The sequence below is a fragment of the Ambystoma mexicanum genome, chromosome 11 (genome assembly GCF_040938575.1).
Source record: "Ambystoma mexicanum isolate Mex_15411 chromosome 11, UKY_AmexF1_1, whole genome shotgun sequence".
Classification (NCBI taxonomy): Eukaryota; Metazoa; Chordata; class Amphibia; order Caudata; family Ambystomatidae; genus Ambystoma; species Ambystoma mexicanum.
Genome location: NC_090934.1, coordinates 1,131,403,699 through 1,131,426,091, shown reverse-complemented (window position 1 = coordinate 1,131,426,091; position 22,393 = coordinate 1,131,403,699).

Sequence of the window (22,393 nt, the reverse complement as noted above, 5' to 3'; positions counted from 1 at the left end):
GAAGGTGGACTCCTGTACAGTGAGCCCACAGAGTCTACAGAAGGAGACCATAGGAGGTTGGTGGTTCCCCTTGCTGTTAGACCCTTCCTCCTGCAGTTGGCGCATGAAGTTCCCCTTGCTGGTCACCTTGGAATGAAGAGGACCAAGCAAAGGTTATCTATGCACTTCTACTGGCCCAAGATGGGGGTGCAAGTAGAAAGTCACTGCAGGAGTTGTGCCTCCTGCCAGTTGTCTGGTAAGGTTGGCGCGACAATCCAAGCTCCGTTGGTACCGCTCCCAGTTGTGGGGGTACCATTTGAAAGGGTAGGGATCGACATCGTTGGTCCCCTTGACCCGCAAACATCCTCAGGCAATAGGTTTATCCTGGTGCTGGTCGACCATGCAACCAGGTATCCTGAGGCCATCCCATTAAAGACTGTAACTGCCAAGTCAGTTGCAAAAGCTTTACTCGGCATATTTACTAGGGTTGGCTTCCCTAAAGAAGTTGTGTCAGATCGTGGCAGCAACTTTATGTCGAAGTATATGCAGGCTATGTGGAAAGAATGTGGGGTCACCTACAAGTTCTCTTCTGCATATCACCCCCAGACCAATGGTCTGGTGGAACGTTTCAACAGAACGTTAAAGAGCATGATTGGGGCTCTGGAGGAGCCCCAGAGAAGAAAATGGGATCTTCTTTTACCATGCTTGCTGTTTGCCTACAGAGAGGTACCACAGGAGGGTGTTGGCTTCAGCCCCTTCGAACTTCTGTTCGGTCATCCCGTACGGGGACCCTTAGCCATCGTCAAAGAGGGATGGGAGATGCCCACTCCCCCTGTTACTACCAATGTAGTTGACTATGTGCTAGGGCTCAGAAAACGGATGGTACTCCTGATGGGCTTGGCTAGTGAAAAGTTGAAGGCAGGACAAGCGCTGGTGAAACATTGGTACGACCAGAAAGCTTCCTTAATTCACTTTACCCCTGGTCAGCAAGTCCTGATCATGAACCCTATAAGGCCTCGCGCTTTACAGGACAAATGGTCAGGCCCTTACACAGTAGTGGAGCCCCTGGGTGAGGTGAACTATTTAGTGGACCTTGGAAGGCCTGGACAGGCTCCAAAAGTGTTCCACGTAAATAGGCTGAAGGCTTTCGTCCCAAGAGTCGAAATCGCAGCACTGCTACTGGCGTCAGACGTCGAGGAAGAGGAGTCAGAACCTCTCCCCGACCTGTTCCAAAGCGGTCCTTCAGATAGCTCCGTTGAGGGTGTCCGAGTGGCCCCTCACCTGACTTCTGATCAGCAGGCTGAGGTGAAAAGTTTGCTTAGGCAGTTTTCCCCCCTGTTTTCACAGTCGCCTGGTTTGACACCTTGGTGCAAACATAACATTGACACAGGAGACAGTGTACCTACCAAAAGTAGGGGATACAGGATGTCGGATAAAGTACGGTCTTATATTAAGACCGAGGTCAACAAGATGTTAGACCTTGGGGTGATTGAACCCTCTAGTAGTCCTTGGTCCAGTCCTGTGGTATTGGTTCCAAAGGCAGGCACTTCTGAATTGAGGTTCTGCGTGGATTACAGGGCTCTGAATGCTGTCACCAAGACAGACGCTCACCCCTTGCCTCGAACTGACGAGCTGGTGGATACCTTGGGTGCCTCCAAGTACCTCAGCACGTTTGACCTGACTGCGGGCTATTGGCAAATAGCTTTAGCAGAACATGCCAAGGAGAAGACAGCATTTTCAACTCCCGACGGGCTTTACCAATTCCGGGTAATGCCGTTCGGATTGAAGAATGCACCTGCCACTTTCCAGAGGCTTGTGAATCATGTGTTGAATGGGTTGGACGAATTCTGTCTTGCATATCTGGACGATATAGCAGTTTTCAGTGCCACCTGGGAAGACCATGTGAAACACCTCGGGATTGTGCTCCAGGCTCTTCAGAAAGCCCACTTGACCATAAAGGCGAGTAAATGCCAGATTGGACAAGGCTCAGTGGTTTACCTTGGGCATGAAGTAGGTGGAGGAAGGATACAGCCTCTCCCCAGTAAAGTACAAGCAGTACAAGACTGGCCTACCCCCACTACACAAACCCAAGTGAGAGCCTTCTTAGGACTCACGGGTTATTACCGCAATTTTATGGCAGACTATGGCACCATAGCTGCTCCTCTGACTGCCCTCACAACTCCGAAGAAACCCAAGAAGGTAACTTGGACTGACGAGTGTGAGAAGGCCTTCAATGGCTTGAAAGACTCCTTGTGCCAGGCCCCTGTGCTCAGGGCCCCTGATTATCAAAGACCTTTTATCGTGCAGACGGATGCCTCTGACACTGGGATAGGAGCTGTACTATCACAAGTAGATGAGAAGGGTAAGGAACACCCTATCGGTTTTATTAGTCGCCAGCTTAAGGACAGAGAGCTCAGATGGTCCACGGTAGAGAAAGAATGTTTCTCTGTTGTGTGGGCCCTAAGGAAGCTGCGGCCCTACCTCTATGGGACCCACTTCACTGTGCAGACTGACCATAAGCCGTTAAAGTGGCTAATGAACATGAAGGGGGAGAATCCAAAGTTGCTTAGGTGGTCCATAAGTCTACAAGGCTTCGACTTCACTATTGAGCATAGGCCAGGTGTCCAACATAGCAATGCTGATGGGTTGTCCAGAATGTTTTACCGACCTGAACAAGAGACTCATCCAGGGGTGGATTAGTTCCCCCTGTCCATAGTCTGGGAGGGGCGAGTGTTAGGAAAGATTTCGTTATTGTAGGGAACTTTCCTTCCATGTGGCAACCCCTAAACTTTTTGCTATTGTTTTCAACCTGTTTTCTTGACTTTGCCAGAGAAGTGCAGCCTTCTGCCGTACTCCTCTGGGCTTTCGCTCCTTTCTTACGGGGAAACTGACATGCCCTTAAGACAGTCAGTACCGGGGAACGCTGTTTCCCGTAGTTTCTTTTATCGTGTCGCCATTTTAGTGCAACACGACACAAGAGGGCACTGTAAGCTAAGTTACAGCTCTCTTGGGTCTCTAGCCTTCTACAGACCCTAGACACTCTTGTAGGATGGTTTTTGGATCGGTGCAAGTCATTCAGGGACTGGGCTGGTGGCAGCGATCATTTGGTTTATTTTGAGCTCCTTTTGCCGTTCTGAGCACCTTTTTGCCGCGAACACAAAAGGGTGGCCCGGCTACCCAAAATGGCCGGACCACGAGGCTCCTTTGTCTCGTCCACTGTCCGTCTTGCTCCCTTTACCTTCCCCCGGGTCAGGCGACCCGGGGCCTTCCTTATTTGGGCATGTAGTTTCCCGCGAAACACGGTTGCTTTCGCGGGCTTCTACATGTCGTTTGAGTGCCCCCAGGATGTGGGCTGGGCTGTCTGGTCCCAATACACATCCTGGGTGCCAGAGAGTCTAGGGTGGTGTGAATGCCTGGGACCACTGTGGTCCGTGATTGGTCCACGTATGGTATGTGTGTTGATGAGCGGATCTCCCATTGGCTCCCCTCCGTTTTGGCGCGAAGGGAACCGTGGATAAGAGGGAGCTGGAAACACCACTACCATGTCGATCTCCTGAGTTATTACGAACCCAGGGATACAGGAGCCAAGTATCCTGCGAACACAAGGCTGGACCGAGGAATCGCTGGTGACCCCCTGAAGAACTTCTGCTCCTCATTGCTGTCGTCCGGTGAAGCCCTTTCCACCTAAGATCGAACAAGAAGGCCTGTACTGGCGCTTCGACCTATTGGAATAGCAGGACCAGCTATTCCCGGCACCTTCATCAACTCCTGCCGTAAGCCTTCGGAAGTGTCTCTGGGCCATCCAGTTGACTGACCAGCTTACTAAGGAGTCCTGCTCTGTAATCGCCGGCAGGTTGGGTGGTATTCTGAGTCCGGGGCACGCTCACACGCTTCGTTTGCTTAGCAACCCTAAGCTAGAGGTGAACGGTGCTCGTTTGGCTTGAATACACCCGGCCGTTCCGTTGCCCTGCCGTGGCGACAAAACTGTGCTTGTTTCTTCGATCGGGACGTCTTTTTACTCTGCACGACGACGAGACGTTCCCTGCTCTTCAGAACCTGCCAGAAGCTGCATCTATCGAGGAGAAGCTCGGGCCTGCTTGCTTCGGGGACCGGTGAGTAGATTAGCTAGGATCTGGTCGCCCTCCTGCAGTGCCCCTTGCTTTTCCCCGCTGTAAATACAGCACCCCTTGTCCGTACTCGCGCCCTGCTTCTGCCTCACAGTGGAGGCTGCGCTAGAGTCGCGGACCGTGTTCTCCTTCATTAGGGCACCCTACAGAACTGTCCAACGTCCTCCGAAGAGCTTCACCTTCTGCCCACTGGCACCGGCGTGTGCAGGTACTTTTGAGCGCTAGGCTCCACTCTTCGTAGGGATTGGACTACCATCCAGTTAGGGGCCTCAGAAGGCGGACATATCACACGCATTGGTTCGCACTGCCTGTTTTCCTTCCCCTGCAGGTGGATAACATATTTCGTGCTGCTAATGCTGTGAAACTGTGTATTCTGTATATATATTGGGTGGATAGTGTATGTGTTGGTTTAATATCGTTGTATATTGCTGCTTTTACTGTGGTTATTAGTTTCAAGGCCTTATAATAAATGTGTATCTATTTTTGATATAAACAACTGTTTGGAGTAGTTTGTAAGCGCTCTTGCTTTGTGTGCTCACTGCGGGCTTTCAGTCACCCTCACCCCTCTTGAGACCTAGTCTTGACCGCCGCGATCGCTACCTTGATTGGTCTGGCTTGTCCAGAGGTTACCCTGTTCCAAGTAATTAGGTTGGCCTTCTGAACTTCTGCGCCACCAGGACAGAGTTCAGAAATCCGTCTTAACAGGTATTAGAGGCATTGAGATATCACATCACATGCTATAGGAAGGGTCTCAGGTTTGGAATGGGAAGGAATTGGATATCACATCTCATGCTATAGGAAGGGTCTCAGGTTTGGAATGGAAAGGGGTTGGATATCACATCTCGTGCTATAGGAAGGTCTCAGGGTTGGAATGGGAAGGAGTTGGATATCATATTTCATGCTACAGGAAGGGTTTCTGGTTTGTAATGGGAAGAAGTTGGATATCACATCTCATGCTATAGGAAGGGTCTCAGGTTTGGAATGGAAAGGGGTTGGATATCACATCTCGTGCTATAGGAAGGGTCTCAGGGTTGGAATGGGAAGGAGTTGGATATCATATTTCATGCTACAGGAAGGGTTTCTGGTTTGTAATGGGAAGAAGTTGGATATCACATCTCATGCTATAGGAAGGGTCTCAGGTTTGGTATTAGAGGCATTGAGATATCACATCACATGCTATAGGAAGGGTCTCAGGTTTGGAATGGGAAGGAATTGGATATCACATCTCATGCTATAGGAAGGGTCTCAGGTTTGGAATGGAAAGGGGTTGGATATCACATCTCGTGCTATAGGAAGGGTCTCAGGGTTGGAATGGGAAGGAGTTGGATATCATATTTCATGCTACAGGAAGGGTTTCTGGTTTGTAATGGGAAGAAGTTGGATATCACATCTCATGCTATAGGAAGAGTCTCATGTTTGGAATGGGAAGGAGTTGGATATCACATCTCATGCTATAGGAAGGGTCTCAGGTTTGGTATTAGATGCATTAAGATATCACATCTCATGCTACAGGAAGGGTCTCTGGTTTGTAATGGGAAGGAGTTGGATATCACATCTCATGTTAAAGTAAGGGTGTCAGGTTTGGTATTAGAAGCATTGAGATATCACATCTCATGCTATAGGAAGGGTCTCAGGTTTGGAATGGGAAGGGGTTGAATATCACATCTCATGCTATAGGAAGGGTCTCAGGTTTGAAATAGGAAAGAGTTGAATATCACATCTCATGCTATAGGAAGAGACTCAGGATCGGAATGGGAAGGAGTTGGATATCACATCTCATGCAACAGGAAGGGTCTCAGGTTTGGAATGGGAAGGAGTTGGATATCACATCTCATGTTAAAGGAAGGGTGTCAGGTTTGGTATTAGAAGCATTGAGATATCACATCTCATGCTATAGGAAGGGTCTCAGGATTGGAATGGGAAGGAGTTGGATATCACATCTCATGCTGTAGGAAGGGTCTCATGTTTGGAATGGGAAGGAGTTGGATATCACATCTCATGCTATAAGAAGGGTCTCAGGTTTGGAATGGGAAGGAGTTGGATATCACATCTCATGGTATAGGAAGGGTCTCGGGTTTGGAATGGTAAGGAATTGGATATCATATCTCATGCTACAGGAAGGGTCTCTGGTTTGCAATGGGAAGGAGTTGGATATCTCATCTCATGCTATAGGAAGGATCTCAGGTTTGGAATGGGAAGGAGTTGGATATCACATCTCATATTAAAGGAAGGGTGTCAGGTTTGGTATTAGAAGCATTGAGATATCACATCTCATGCTATAGGAAGGGTCTCAGGATTGGAATGGGAAGGAGTTGGATATCACATCTCATGCTGTAGGAAGGGTCTCATGTTTGGAATGGGAAGGAGTTGGATATCACATCTCATGCTATAAGAAGGGTCTCAGGTTTGGAATGGGAAGGAGTTGGATATCACATCTCATGCTATAGGAAGGGTCTCAGGATTGGAATGGGAAGGAGTTGGATATCACATCTCATGCTATAAGAAGGGTCTCAGGTTTGGAATGGGAAGGAGTTGGATATCTCATCTCATGTTATAGGAAGGGTCTCAGGTTTGGTATTAGAGGCATTGAGATATCACATCTCATGCTATAGGAAGGGTCTCAGGATTAGAATGGGATGGAGTTGGCTATCACATTTCATGCTATATGAAGGGTCTCAGGTTTGCTATTAGAAGCATTGAGATATCACATCTCATGCTATAGGAAGGGTCTCAGGCTTGGAATTTTTAAGGAGTTGGATATCACATCTCATGCTATAGGAAGGGTCTCAGGTTTGGAATGAGAAGGATTTGGATATCACATCTCATGCTATAGGAAGGGTCTCAGGTTTGGAATGGGAAGGAGTTGGATATCACATCTCATGTTATAGGAAGGATCTCATGTTTGGTATTAGAAGCATTGAGATATCACATCTCATGCTATAGGAAGGGTCTCAGGATTGGAATGGGAAGGAGTTGGATGTCACATCTCATGCTATAGGAAGGGTCTCAGGTTTAGTATTAGAAGCATTGAGATATCACATCTCATGCTATAGGAAGGGTCTCAGGATTGGAATTGGAAGGAGTTGGATATCACATCTCATGCTATAGGAAGGGTCTCAGGTTTGGAATGAGAAGGATTTGGATATCACATCTCATGCTATAGGAAGGGTCTCAGGTTTGGAATGGGAAGGAGTTGGATATCACATCTCATGTTATAGGAAGGGTCTCATGTTTGGTATTAAAAGCATTGAGATATCATATCTCATGCTATAGGAAGGGTCTCAGGATTGGAATGGGAAGGAGTTGGATGTCACATCTCATGCTATAGAAAGGGTCTCAGGTTTAGTATTAGAAGCATTGAGATATCACATCTCATGCTATAGGAAGGGTCTCAGGATTGGAATTGGAAGGAGTTGGATATCACATCTCATGCTATAGGAAGGGTCTCAGGTTTGGAATGGCAAGGAGTTGGATATCACATCTCATGCTATAGGAAGAGTCTCTGGTTTTGTATTAGAAGCATTGAGATATCACATCTCATGCTATATGAAGGGTCTCAGGTTTGGAATGGGAAGGGATTGGATATCACATCTCATGTTATAGGAAGGGTCTCAGGTTTGAAATTAGAAGGATTGAGATATCACATCTCATGCTATAGGAACGGTCTCAGGATTGGAATGAGAAGGAGTCGGATATCAAATCTCATGGTACAGGATGTATCTCAGGTTAGGAATAGCAAGAAGTCAGATGTCAAATCGCATGCTACAGGTAGGATCTCAGGTTTGTAATGGGAAGGAGTTGGATACCACATCTCATGCTATGGGAAGGGCCTCAGTTTTGGTATTAAAAGCACTGAGATATCTCATCTCATGCTAGAGGAAGGGTCTCAGGATTGGAATGGGAAGGAGTTGGATATCACATATCATGCTATAGGAAAGGTCTCAGGTTTGGAATGGGAAAGAGTTCGATATCACATCTCATGCTATAGGAAGGGTCTCATGTTTGGAATGGGAAGGAGTTGGATATCACATCTCATGTTATAGGAGGGGTCTCAGGTTTGGTATTAGAAGCATTCAGATATCACATCTCATGCTATAGGAAGGGTCTCAGGATTGGAATGGGAAGGAGTTGGATGTCACATCTCATGCTATAGGAAGATTCACAGGTTTGGAATCGAAGGAGTTGGATATCACTTCTCATGCTATAGGAAGGGGCTCGGGTTCGGTATTAGAACCATTGAGATATCACATCTCATGCTATAGGAAGGGTCTCAAGGTTGAAATGGAAAGGAGTTGGATATCATATCTCATGCTACAGGAAGGGTCTCTGGTTTGGTATCAGAAGCATTGAGATATCGCATCTCGTGCTATAGAAAGGGTCTCAGGATTGGAATGGGAAGGAGTTGGATATCACATCTCATGCTGTAGGAAGGGTCTCATGTCTGGAATGGGAAGGAGTTGGATATCACATCTCATGCTATAAGAAGGGTCTCAGGTTTGGAATGGGAAGGAGTTGGATATCACATCTCATGTTATAGGAAGGGTCTCAGGTTTGGTATTAGAAGATTTGAGATATCAAATCTCATGCTGTAGGAAGGGTCTCAGGTTTGGAATGGGAAGGAATTGGATATCACATCTCATGGTATAGGAAGGGTCTCAGGTTTAGAATTGGGAAGGGGTTGGATATCACATCTCGTGCTATAGGAAGGGTCTCAGGGTTGGAATGGGAAGGAATTGGATATCATATCTAATGCTACAGGAAGGGTCTCTGGTTTGCAATGGGAAGGAGTTGGATATCACATCTCATGCTATAGGAAGGATCTCAGGTTTGGAATTGGAAGGAGTTGGATATCACATCTCATGTTATAGGAAGGCTCTCAGGTTTGGTATTAGAAGCATTGAGATATCACATCTCATGCTATAGGAAGGGTCTCAGGATTGGAATGGGAAGGAGTTGGATATCACATATCATGCTATAGGAAGAGTCTCAGGTTTGGTATTAGATGCATTGAGATATCACATCTCATGCTATTGGAAGGGTCTCAGGGTTGGAATGGGAACGAGTTGAATATCACATCTCATGCTATAGGAAGAGACTCATGATTGGAATGGGAAAAAGTTGGATATTGCATCTCATGCTTTAGGAAGGGTCTCAGGTTTGGAATGGGAAGGAGTTGGGTATCACATCTCATGTTATAGGGAGGGTCTCAGGTTTGGTATTAGAAGCATTGAGATATCACATCTCATGCTATAGAAAGGGTCTCAGGATTGGAATGGGAAGGAATTGGATATCACATCTCATGATGTAGGAAGGGTCTCATGTTTGGAATGGGAAGGAGTTGGATATCACATCTCATGCTATAAGAAGGGTCTCAGGTTTGGAATGGGAAGGAGTTGGATATCACATCTCATGTTATAGAAGGAGTCTCAGGTTTGGTATTAGAAGCATTTAGATATCACATCTCATGCTATAGGAAGGGTCTCAGGATTGGAATGGAAAGGAATTGGATATCACATCTCATGCTACAGGAAGGGTCTCTGGTTTGCAATGGGAAGTAGTCAGATATCAAATCACATGCTACAGGTAGGATCTCAGGTTTGTAATGGGAAGGAGTTGGATACCACATCTCATGCTATGGGAAGGGCCTCAGTTTTGGTATTAAAAGCACTGAGATATCACATCTCATGCTAGAGGAAGGGTCTCAGGATTGGAATGAGAAGGAGTTTGATATCAAATCTCATGCTAGAGGAAGGGTCTCAGGATTGGAATGGGAAGGAGTTGGATATCACATCTCATGCTATAGGAAAGGTCTCAGGTTTGGAATGAGAAGGAGTTCGATATCAAATCTCATGTTATAGGAAGGGTCTCAGGTTTGGTATTAGAAGCATTCAGATATCACATCTCATGCTATAGGAAGGGTCTCAGGATTGGAATGGGAAGGAGTTGGATATCACATCTCATGCTATGGGAAGAGTCTCAGGTTTGGAATCGAAGGAGTTGGATATCACATCTCATGCTATAGGAAGGGTCTCAGGGTTGAAATGGAAAGGAGTTGGATATCATATCTCATGCTACAGGAAAGGTCTCTGGTTTGGTATTAGAAGCATTGAGATGTCACATCTCATGCTATAGAAAGGGTGTCAGGATTGGAATGGGAAGGAGTTGGATATCACATCTCATGCTATAAGAAGGGTCTCAGGTTTGGAATGGGAAGGAGTTGGATATTACATCTCATGCTATAGGAAGGGTCTCAGGTTTGGAATGGGAAGGAGTTGGATATAACATCTCATCTTATAGGAAGGGTCTCAGGTTTGGTATTAGAGGCATTGAGATATCACATCACATGCTATAGGAAGGGTCTCAGGTTTGGAATGGGAAGGAATTGGATATCACATCTCATGCTATAGGAAAGGTCTCAGGTTTGGAATGGGAAGGAGTTCGATCTCACATCTCATGCTATAGGAAGGGTCTCATGTTTGGAATCGGAAGGAGTTGGATATCACATCTCATGTTATAGAAGGGGTCTCAGGTTTTTTATTAGAAGCATTCAGATATCACATCTCATGCTATAGGAGGCGTCTCAGGATTGGAATGGGAAGGAGTTGGATGTCACATCTCATGCTATAGGAAGAGTCTCAGGTTTGGAATCGAGGGTGTTGGATATCACTTCTCATGCTATAGGAAGGGGCGCGGGTTCGGTATTAGAACCATTGAGATATCACATATCATGCTATAGGAAGGGTCTCAAGGTTGAAATGGAAAGGAGTTGGATATCATATCTCATGCTACAGGAAGGGTCTCTTGTTTGGTATCAGAAGCATTGAGATATCACATCTCATGCTATAGAAAGGGTCTCAGGATTGGAATGGGAAGGAGTTGGATATCACATCTCATGCTGTAGGAAGGGTCTCATGTCTGGAATGGGAAGGAATTGGATATCACATCTCACGCTATAAGAAGGGTCTCAGGTTTGGAATGGGAAGGAGTTGGATATCACATCTCATGTTATAGGAAGGGTCTCAGGGTTGAAATGGAAAGGAGTTGGATATCATATCTCATGCTACAGGAAAGGTCTCTGGTTTGGTATTAGAAGCATTGAGATGTCACATCTCATGCTATAGAAAGGGTGTCAGGATTGGAATGGGAAGGAGTTGGATATCACATCTCATGCTATAAGAAGGGTCTCAGGTTTGGAATGGGAAGGAGTTGGATATTACATCTCATGCTATAGGAAGGGTCTCAGGTTTGGAATGGGAAGGAGTTGGATATAACATCTCATCTTATAGGAAGGGTCTCAGGTTTGGTATTAGAGGCATTGAGATATCACATCACATGCTATAGGAAGGGTCTCAGGTTTGGAATGGGAAGGAATTGGATATCACATCTCATGCTATAGGAAAGGTCTCAGGTTTGGAATGGGAAGGAGTTCGATCTCACATCTCATGCTATAGGAAGGGTCTCATGTTTGGAATGGGAAGGAGTTGGATGTCACATCTCATGCTATAGGAAGAGTCTCAGGTTTGGAATCGAGGGAGTTGGATATCACTTCTCATGCTATAGGAAGGGGCGCAGGTTCGGTATTAGAACCATTGAGATATCACATGTCATGCTATAGGAAGGGTCTCAAGGTTGAAATGGAAAGGAGTTGGATATCATATCTCATGCTACAGGAAGGGTCTCTTGTTTGGTATCAGAAGCATTGAGATATCACATCTCATGCTATAGAGAGGGTCTCAGGATTGGAATGGGAAGGAGTTGGATATCACATCTCATGCTGTAGGAAGGGGCTCATGTCTGGAATGGGAAGGAATTGGATATCACATCTCACGCTATAAGAAGGGTCTCAGGTTTGGAATGGGAAGGAGTTGGATATCACATCTCATGTTATAGGAAGGGTCTCAGGTTTGGTATTAGAAGCATTGAGATATCAAATCTCATGCTGTAGGAAGGGTCTCAGGTTTGGAATGGGAAGGAATTGGATATCACATCTCATGCTATAGGAAGGGTCTCAGGTTTGGAATGGGAAGGGGTTGAATATCACATCTCGTGCTATAGGAAGGGTCTCAGGGTTGGAATGGGAAGGAATTGGATATCATATCTAATGCTACAGGAAGGGTCTCTGGTTTGCAATGGGAAGGAGTTGGATATCACATCTCATGCTATAGGAAGGATCTCAGGTTTGGAATTGGAAGGAGTTGGATATCACATCTCATGCTATAGGAAGGGTCTCAGGATTGGAATGGGAAGGAGTTGGATATCACATATCATGCTATAGGAAGAGTCTCAGGTTTGGTATTAGATGCATTGAGATATCACATCTCATGCTATTGGAAGGGTCTCAGGGTTGGAATGGGAACAAGTTGAATATCACATCTCATGCTATAGGAAGAGACTCAGGATTGGAATGGGAAGGAGTTGGATATTGCATCTCATGCTTTAGGAAGGGTCTCAGGTTTGGAATGGGAAGGAGTTGGGTATCACATCTCATGTTATGGGAAGGGTCTCAGGTTTGGTATTAGAGGCATTGAGATATCAAATCTCATGCTATAGGAAGGGTCTCAGGACTAGAATGGGAAGGAGTTGGATATCACATATCATGCTATAGGAAGAGTCTCATGTTTGGAATGGGAAGGAGTTGGATATCACATCTCATGCTATAGGAAGGGTCTCAGGTTTGGTATTAGATGCATTGAGATATCACATCTCATGCTATAGGAAGGGTCTCAGGGTTGGAATGGGAACGAGTTGGATATCACATCTCATGCTACAGGAAGGATCTCAGGTTTGGAATGGGATGGAGTTGGCTATCACATTTCATGCTATGTGAAGGGTCTCAGGTTTGCTATTAGAAGCATTGAGATATCACATCTCATGTTATAGGAAGGGTCTCAGGCTTGGAATGGGAAGGAGTTGGATATCACATCGCATGCTATAGGAAGGGTCTCAGGTTTGGAATGAGAAGGATTTGGATATCACATCTCATGATATAGGAAGGGTCTCAGGTTTGGAATGGGAAGGAGTTGGATATCACATCTCATGCTATAGGAAGGGTCTCCTTTTTGGTATTAGAAGCATTGAGATATCACATCTCATGCTATAGGAAGGGTCTCAGGATTGGAATGGGAAGGAGTTGGATGTCACATCTCATGCTATAGGAAGGGTCTCAGGTTTAGTATTAGAAGCATTGAGATATCACATCTCATGCTATAGGAAGGGTCTCAGGATTGGAATGGGAAGGAGTTGGATATCACATCTCATGCTATAGGAAGGGTCTCAGGTTTGGAATGGCAAGGAGTTGGATATCACATCTCATGCTATAGGAAGGGTCTCTGGTTTGGTATTAGAAGCATTGAGATATCACATCTCATGCTATATGAAGGGTCTCAGGTTTGGAATGAGAAGGGATTGGATATCACATCTCATGTTATAGGAAGGGTCTCAGGTTTGATATTAGAAGGATTGAGATATCACATCTCATGCTATAGGAAGGGTCTCAGGATTGGAATGAGAAGGAGTCGGATATCAAATCTCACGGTACAGGATGTATCTCAGGTTAGGAATAGCAAGAAGTCAGATATCAAATCGCATGCTACAGGTAGGATCTCAGGTTTGTAATGGGAAGGAGTTGGATACCACATCTCATGCTGTAGGAAGGGTCTCATGTCTGGAATGGGAAGGAATTGGATATCACATCTCACGCTATAAGAAGGGTCTCAGGTTTGGAATGGGAAGGAGTTGGATATCACATCTCATGCTATAGGAAGAGTCTCAGGTTTGGAATCGAGGGAGTTGGATATCACTTCTCATGCTATAGGAAGGGGCGCGGGTTCGGTATTAGAACCATTGAGATATCACATGTCATGCTATAGGAAGGGTCTCAAGGTTGAAATGGAAAGGAGTTGGATATCATATCTCATGCTACAGGAAGGGTCTCTTGTTTGGTATCAGAAGCATTGAGATATCACATCTCATGCTATAGAGAGGGTCTCAGGATTGGAATGGGAAGGAGTTGGATATCACATCTCATGCTGTAGGAAGGGTCTCATGTCTGGAATGGGAAGGAATTGGATATCACATCTCACGCTATAAGAAGGGTCTCAGGTTTGGAATGGGAAGGAGTTGGATATCACATCTCATGTTATAGGAAGGGTCTCAGGTTTGGTATTAGAAGCATTGAGATATCAAATCTCATGCTGTAGGAAGGGTCTCAGGTTTGGAATGGGAAGGAATTGGATATCACATCTCATGCTATAGGAAGGGTCTCAGGTTTGGAATGGGAAGGGGTTGAATATCACATCTCGTGCTATAGGAAGGGTCTCAGGGTTGGAATGGGAAGGAATTGGATATCATATCTAATGCTACAGGAAGGGTCTCTGGTTTGCAATGGGAAGGAGTTGGATATCACATCTCATGCTATAGGAAGGATCTCAGGTTTGGAATTGGAAGGAGTTGGATATCACATCTCATGTTATAGGAAGGGTCTCAGGTTTGGTATTAGAAGCATTGAGATATCACATCTCATGCTATAGGAAGGGTCTCAGGATTGGAATGGGAAGGAGTTGGATATCACATATCATGCTATAGGAAGAGTCTCAGGTTTGGTATAAGATGCATTGAGATATCACATCTCATGCTATTGGAAGGGTCTCAGGGTTGGAATGGGAACAAGTTGAATATCACATCTCATGCTATAGGAAGAGACTCAGGATTGGAATGGGAAGGAGTTGGATATTGCATCTCATGCTTTAGGAAGGGTCTCAGGTTTGGAATGGGAAGGAGTTGGGTATCACATCTCATGTTATAGGAAGGGTCTCAGGTTTGGTATTAGAGGCATTGAGGTATCACATCTCATGCTATAGGAAGGGTCTCAGGACTAGAATGGGAAGGAGTTGGATATCACATATCATGCTACAGGAAGAGTCTCATGTTTGGAATGGGAAGGAGTTGGATATCACATCTCATGCTATAGGAAGGGTCTCAGGTTTGGTATTAGATGCATTGAGATATCACATCTCATGCTATAGGAAGGGTCTCAGGGTTGGAATGGGAACGAGTTGGATATCACATCTCATGCTACAGGAAGGATCTCAGGTTTGGAATGGGATGGAGTTGGCTATCACATTTCATGCTATGTGAAGGGTCTCAGGTTTGCTATTAGAAGCATTGAGATATCACATCTCATGTTATAGGAAGGGTCTCAGGCTTGGAATGGGAAGGAGTTGGATATCACATCTCATGCTATAGGAAGGGTCTCAGGTTTGGAATGAGAAGGATTTGGATATCACATCTCATGATATAGGAAGGGTCTCAGGTTTGGAATGGGAAGGAGTTGGATATCACATCTCATGCTATAGGAAGGGTCTCCTTTTTGGTATTAGAAGCATTGAGATATCACATCTCATGTTATAGGAAGGGTCTCAGGTTTGGAATGGGAAGGAGTTGGATATCACATCTCATGCTATAGGAAGGGTCTCCTTTTTGGTATTAGAAGCATTGAGATATCACATCTCATGCTATAGGAAGGGTCTCAGGATTGGAATGGGAAGGAGTTGGATGTCACATCTCATGCTATAGGAAGGGTCTCAGGTTTAGTATTAGAAGCATTGCGATATCACATCTCATGCTATAGGAAGGGTCTCAGGATTGGAATGGGAAGGAGTTGGATATCACATCTCATGCGATAGGAAGGGTCTCAGGTTTGGAATGGCAAGGAGTTGGATATCACATCTCATGCTATAGGAAGGGTCTCTGGTTTGGTATTAGAAGCATTGAGATATCACATCTCATGCTATATGAAGGGTCTCAGGTTTGGAATGAGAAGGGATTGGATATCACATCTCATGTTATAGGAAGGGTCTCAGGTTTGATATTAGAAGGATTGAGATATCACATCTCATGCTATAGGAAGGGTCTCAGGATTGGAATGAGAAGGAGTCGGATATCAAATCTCATGGTACAGGATGTATCTCAGGTTAGGAATAGCAAGAAGTCAGATATCGAATCGCATGCTACAGGTAGGATCTCAGGTTTGTAATGGGAAGGAGTTGGATACCACATCTCATGCTGTAGGAAGGGTCTCATGTCTGGAATGGGAAGGAATTGGATATCACATCTCACGCTATAAGAAGGGTCTCAGGTTTGGAATGGGAAGGAGTTGGATATCACATCTCATGTTATAGGAAGGGTCTCAGGTTTGGTATTAGAAGCATTGAGATATCAAATCTCATGCTGTAGGAAGGGTCTCAGGTTTGGAATGGGAAGGAATTGGATAACACATCTCATGCTATAGGAAGGGTCTCAGGTTTGGAATGGGAAGGGGTTGAATATCACATCTCGTGCTATAGGAAGGGCCTCAGGGTTGGAATGGGAAGGAATTGGATATCATATCTAATGCTACAGGAAGGGTCTCTGGTTTGCAATGGGAAGGAGTTGGATATCACATCTCATGCTATAGGAAGGATCTCAGGTTTGGAATTGGAAGGAGTTGGATATCACATCTCATGTTATAGGAAGGGTCTCAGGTTTGGTATTAGAAGCATTGAGATATCACATCTCATGCTATAGTAAGGGTCTCAGGATTGGAATGGGAAGGAGTTGGATATCACATATCATGCTATAGGAAGAGTCTCAGGTTTGGTATTAGATGCATTGAGATATCACATCTCATGCTATTGGAAGGGTCTCAGGGTTGGAATGGGAACAAGTTGAATATCACATCTCATGCTATAGGAAGAGACTCAGGATTGGAATGGGAAGGAGTTGGATATTGCATCTCATGCTTTAGGAAGGGTCTCAGGTTTGGAATGGGAAGGAGTTGGGTATCACATCTCATGTTATAGGAAGGGTCTCAGGTTTGGTATTAGAGGCATTGAGATATCACATCTCATGCTATAGGAAGGGTCTCAGGACTAGAATGGGAAGGAGTTGGATATCACATCTCATGCTATAGGAAGAGTCTCATGTTTGGAATGGGAAGGAGTTGGATATCACATCTCATGCTATAGGAAGGGTCTCAGGTTTGGTATTAGATGCATTGAGATATCACATCTCATGCTATAGGAAGGGTCTCAGGGTTGGAATGGGAACGAGTTGGATATCACATCTCATGCTACAGGAAGGATCTCAGGTTTGGAATGGGATGGAGTTGGCTATCACATTTCATGCTATGTGAAGGGTCTCAGGGGTTTGCTATTAGAAGCATTGAGATATCACATCTCATGTTATAGGAAGGGTCTCAGGCTTGGAATGGGAAGGAGTTGGATATCACATCTCATGCTATAGGAAGGGTCTCAGGTTTGGAATGAGAAGGATTTGGATATCACATCACATGATATAGGAAGGGTCTCAGGTTTGGAATGGGAAGGAGTTGGATATCACATCTCATGCTATAGGAAGGGTCTCCTTTTTGGTATTAGAAGCATTGAGATATCACATCTCATGTTATAGGAAGGGTCTCAGGTTTGGAATGGGAAGGAGTTGGATATCACATCTCATGCTATAGGAAGGGTCTCCTTTTTGGTATTAGAAGCATTGGGATATCACATCTCATGCTATAGGAAGGGTCTCAGGATTGGAATGGGAAGGAGTTGAATATCACATCTCATGCTATAAGAAGGGTCTCAGGTTTCGAATGGGAAGGAGTTGGATATTACATCTCATGCTATAGGAAGGGTCTCAGGTTTGGAATGGGAAGGAGTTGGATATAACATCTCATTTTATAGGAAGGGTCTCAGGTTTGGTATTAGAGGCATTGAGATATCACATCACATGCTACAGGAAGGGTCTCAGGTTTGGAATGGGAAGGAATTGGATATCACATCTCATGCTATAGGAAGGGTCTCAGGTTTGGAATGGAAAGGGGTTGGATATCACATCTCGTGCTACAGGAAGGGTCTCAGGGTTGGAATGGGAAGGAGTTGGATATCATATTTCATGCTACAGGAAGGGTTTCTGGTTTGTAATGGGAAGAAGTTGGATATCACATCTCATGCTATAGGAAGGGTCTCAGGTTTGGAATTAGAAGCATTGAGATATCACATTTCATGTTATAGGAAGGGTCTCTGGATTGGAATGGGAAGGAGTTGGATATCACATCTCATGCTACAGGAAGAGTCTCATGTTTGGAATGGGAAGGAGTTGGATATCACATCTCATGCTATAGGAAGGGTCTCAGGTTTGGTATTAGATGCATTAAGATATCACATCTCATGCTACAGGAAGGGTCTCTGGTTTGTAATGGGAAGGAGTTGGATATCACATCTCATGTTAAAGGAAGGGTGTCAGGTTTGGTATTAGAAGCATTGAGATATCACATCTCATGCTATAGGAAGGGTCTCAGGTTTGGAATGGGAAGGGGTTGAATATCACATCTCATGCTATAGGAAGGGTCTCAGGTTTGAAATAGGAAAGAGTTGAATATCACATCTCATGCTATAGGAAGAGACTCAGGATCGGAATGGGAAGGAGTTGGATATCACATCTCATGCAACAGGAAGGGTCTCAGGTTTGGAATGGGAAGGAGTTGGATATCACATCTCATGTTAAAGGAAGGGTGTCAGGTTTGGTATTAGAAGCATTGAGATATCACATCTCATGCTATAGGAAGGGTCTCAGGATTGGAATGGGAAGGAGTTGGATATCACATCTCATGCTGTAGGAAGGGTCTCATGTTTGGAATGGGAAGGAGTTGGATATCACATCTCATGCTATAAGAAGGGTCTCAGGTTTGGAATGGGAAGGAGTTGGATATCACATCTCATGGTATAGGAAGGGTCTCGGGTTTGGAATGGTAAGGAATTGGATATCATATCTCATGCTACAGGAAGGGTCTCTGGTTTGCAATGGGAAGGAGTTGGATATCTCATCTCATGCTATAGGAAGGATCTCAGGTTTGGAATGGGAAGGAGTAGGATATCACATCTCATATTAAAGGAAGGGTGTCAGGTTTGGTATTAGAAGCATTGAGATATCACATCTCATGCTATAGGAAGGGTCTCAGGATTGGAATGGGAAGGAGTTGGATATCACATCTCATGCTGTAGGAAGGGTCTCATGTTTGGAATGGGAAGGAGTTGGATATCACATCTCATGCTATAAGAAGGGTCTCAGGTTTGGAATGGGAAGGAGTTGGATATCACATCTCATGCTATAGGAAGGGTCTCAGGATTGGAATGGGAAGGAGTTGGATATCACATCTCATGCTGTAGGAAGGGTCTCATGTTTGGAATGGGAAGGAGTTGGATATCACATCTCATGCTATAAGAAGGGTCTCAGGTTTGGAATGGGAAGGAGTTGGATATCTCATCTCATGTTATAGGAAGGGTCTCAGGTTTGGTATTAGAGGCATTGAGATATCACATCTCATGCTATAGGAAGGGTCTCAGGATTAGAATGGGATGGAGTTGGCTACCACATTTCATGCTATATGAAGGGTCTCAGGTTTGCTATTAGAAGCATTGAGATATCACATCTCATGCTATAGGAAGGGTCTCAGGCTTGGAATTTTTAAGGAGTTGGATATCACATCTCATGCTATAGGAAGGGTCTCAGGTTTGGAATGAGAAGGATTTGGATATCACATCTCATGCTATAGGAAGGGTCTCAGGTTTGGAATGGGAAGGAGTTGGATATCACATCTCATGTTATAGGAAGGGTCTCATGTTTGGTATTAAAAGCATTGAGATATCATATCTCATGCTATAGGAAGGGTCTCAGGATTGGAATGGGAAGGAGTTGGATGTCACATCTCATGCTATAGAAAGGGTCTCAGGTTTAGTATTAGAAGCATTGAGATATCACATCTCATGCTATAGGAAGGGTCTCAGGATTGGAATTGGAAGTAGTTGGATATCACATCTCATGCTATAGGAAGGGTCTCAGGTTTGGAATGGCAAGGAGTTGGATATCACATCTCATGCTATAGGAAGAGTCTCTGGTTTTGTATTAGAAGCATTGAGATATCACATCTCATGCTATATGAAGGGTCTCAGGTTTGGAATGGGAAGGGATTGGATATCACATCTCATGTTATAGGAAGGGTCTCAGGTTTGATATTAGAAGGATTGAGATATCACATCTCATGCTATAGGAACGGTCTCAGGATTGGAATGAGAAGGAGTCGGATATCAAATCTCATGGTACAGGATGTATCTCAGGTTAGGAATAGCAAGAAGTCAGATGTCAAATCGCATGCTACAGGTAGGATCTCAGGTTTGTAATGGGAAGGAGTTGGATACCACATCTCATGCTATGGGAAGGGCCTCAGTTTTGGTATTAAAAGCACTGAGATATCTCATCTCATGCTAGAGGAAGGGTGTCAGGATTGGAATGGGAAGGAGTTGGATATCACATATCATGCTATAGGAAAGGTCTCAGGTTTGGAATGGGAAAGAGTTCGATATCACATCTCATGCTATTGGAAGGGTCTCATGTTTGGAATGGGAAGGAGTTGGATATCACATCTCATGTTATAGGAGGGGTCTCAGGTTTGGTATTAGAAGCATTCAGATATCACATCTCATGCTATAGGAAGGGTCTCAGGATTGGAATGGGAAGGAGTTGGATGTCACATCTCATGCTATAGGAAGAGTCACAGGTTTGGAATCGAAGGAGTTGGATATCACTTCTCATGCTATAGGAAGGGGCTCGGGTTCGGTATTAGAACCATTGAGATATCACATCTCATGCTATAGGAAGGGTCTCAAGGTTGAAATGGAAAGGAGTTGGATATCATATCTCATGCTACAGGAAGGGTCTCTGGTTTGGTATCAGAAGCATTGAGATATCGCATCTCATGCTATAGAAAGGGTCTCAGGATTGGAATGGGAAGGAGTTGGATATCACATCTCATGCTGTAGGAAGGGTCTCATGTCTGGAATGGGAAGGAGTTGGATATCACATCTCATGCTATAAGAAGGGTCTCAGGTTTGGAATGGGAAGGAGTTGGATATCACATCTCATGTTATAGGAAGGGTCTCAGGTTTGGTATTAGAAGATTTGAGATATCAAATCTCATGCTGTAGGAAGGGTCTCAGGTTTGGAATGGGAAGGAATTGGATATCACATCTCATGGTATAGGAAGGGTCTCAGGTTTAGAATTGGGAAGGGGTTGGATATCACATCTCGTGCTATAGGAAGGGTCTCAGGGTTGGAATGGGAAGGAATTGGATATCATATCTAATGCTACAGGAAGGGTCTCTGGTTTGCAATGGGAAGGAGTTGGATATCACATCTCATGCTATAGGAAGGATCTCAGGTTTGGAATTGGAAGGAGTTGGATATCACATCTCATGTTATAGGAAGGGTCTCAGGTTTGGTATTAGAAGCATTGAGATATCACATCTCATGCTATAGGAAGGGTCTCAGGATTGGAATGGGAAGGAGTTGGATATCACATATCATGCTATAGGAAGAGTCTCAGGTTTGGTATTAGATGCATTGAGATATCACATCTCATGCTATTGGAAGGGTCTCAGGGTTGGAATGGGAACGAGTTGAATATCACATCTCATGCTATAGGAAGAGACTCATGATTGGAATGGGAAAAAGTTGGATATTGCATCTCATGCTTTAGGAAGGGTCTCAGGTTTGGAATGGGAAGGAGTTGGGTATCACATCTCATGTTATAGGGAGGGTCTCAGGTTTGGTATTAGAAGCATTGAGATATCACATCTCATGCTATAGAAAGGGTCTCAGGATTGGAATGGGAAGGAATTGGATATCACATCTCATGCTGTAGGAAGGGTCTCATGTTTGGAATGGGAAGGAGTTGGATATCACATCTCATGCTATAAGAAGGGTCTCAGGTTTGGAATGGGAAGGAGTTGGATATCACATCTCATGTTATAGAAGGAGTCTCAGGTTTGGTATTAGAAGCATTTAGATATCACATCTCATGCTATAGGAAGGGTCTCAGGATTGGAATGGAAAGGAATTGGATATCACATCTCATGCTACAGGAAGGGTCTCTGGTTTGCAATGGGAAGGAGTCAGATATCAAATCACATGCTACAGGTAGGATCTCAGGTTTGTAATGGGAAGGAGTTGGATACCGCATCTCATGCTATGGGAAGGGCCTCAGTTTTGGTATTAAAAGCACTGAGATATCACATCTCATGCTAGAGGAAGGGTCTCAGGATTGGAATGGGAAGGAGTTTGATATCAAATCTCATGCTAGAGGAAGGGTCTCAGGATTGGAATGGGAAGGAGTTGGATATCACATCTCATGCTATAGGAAAGGTCTCAGGTTTGGAATGAGAAGGAGTTCGATATCAAATCTCATGTTATAG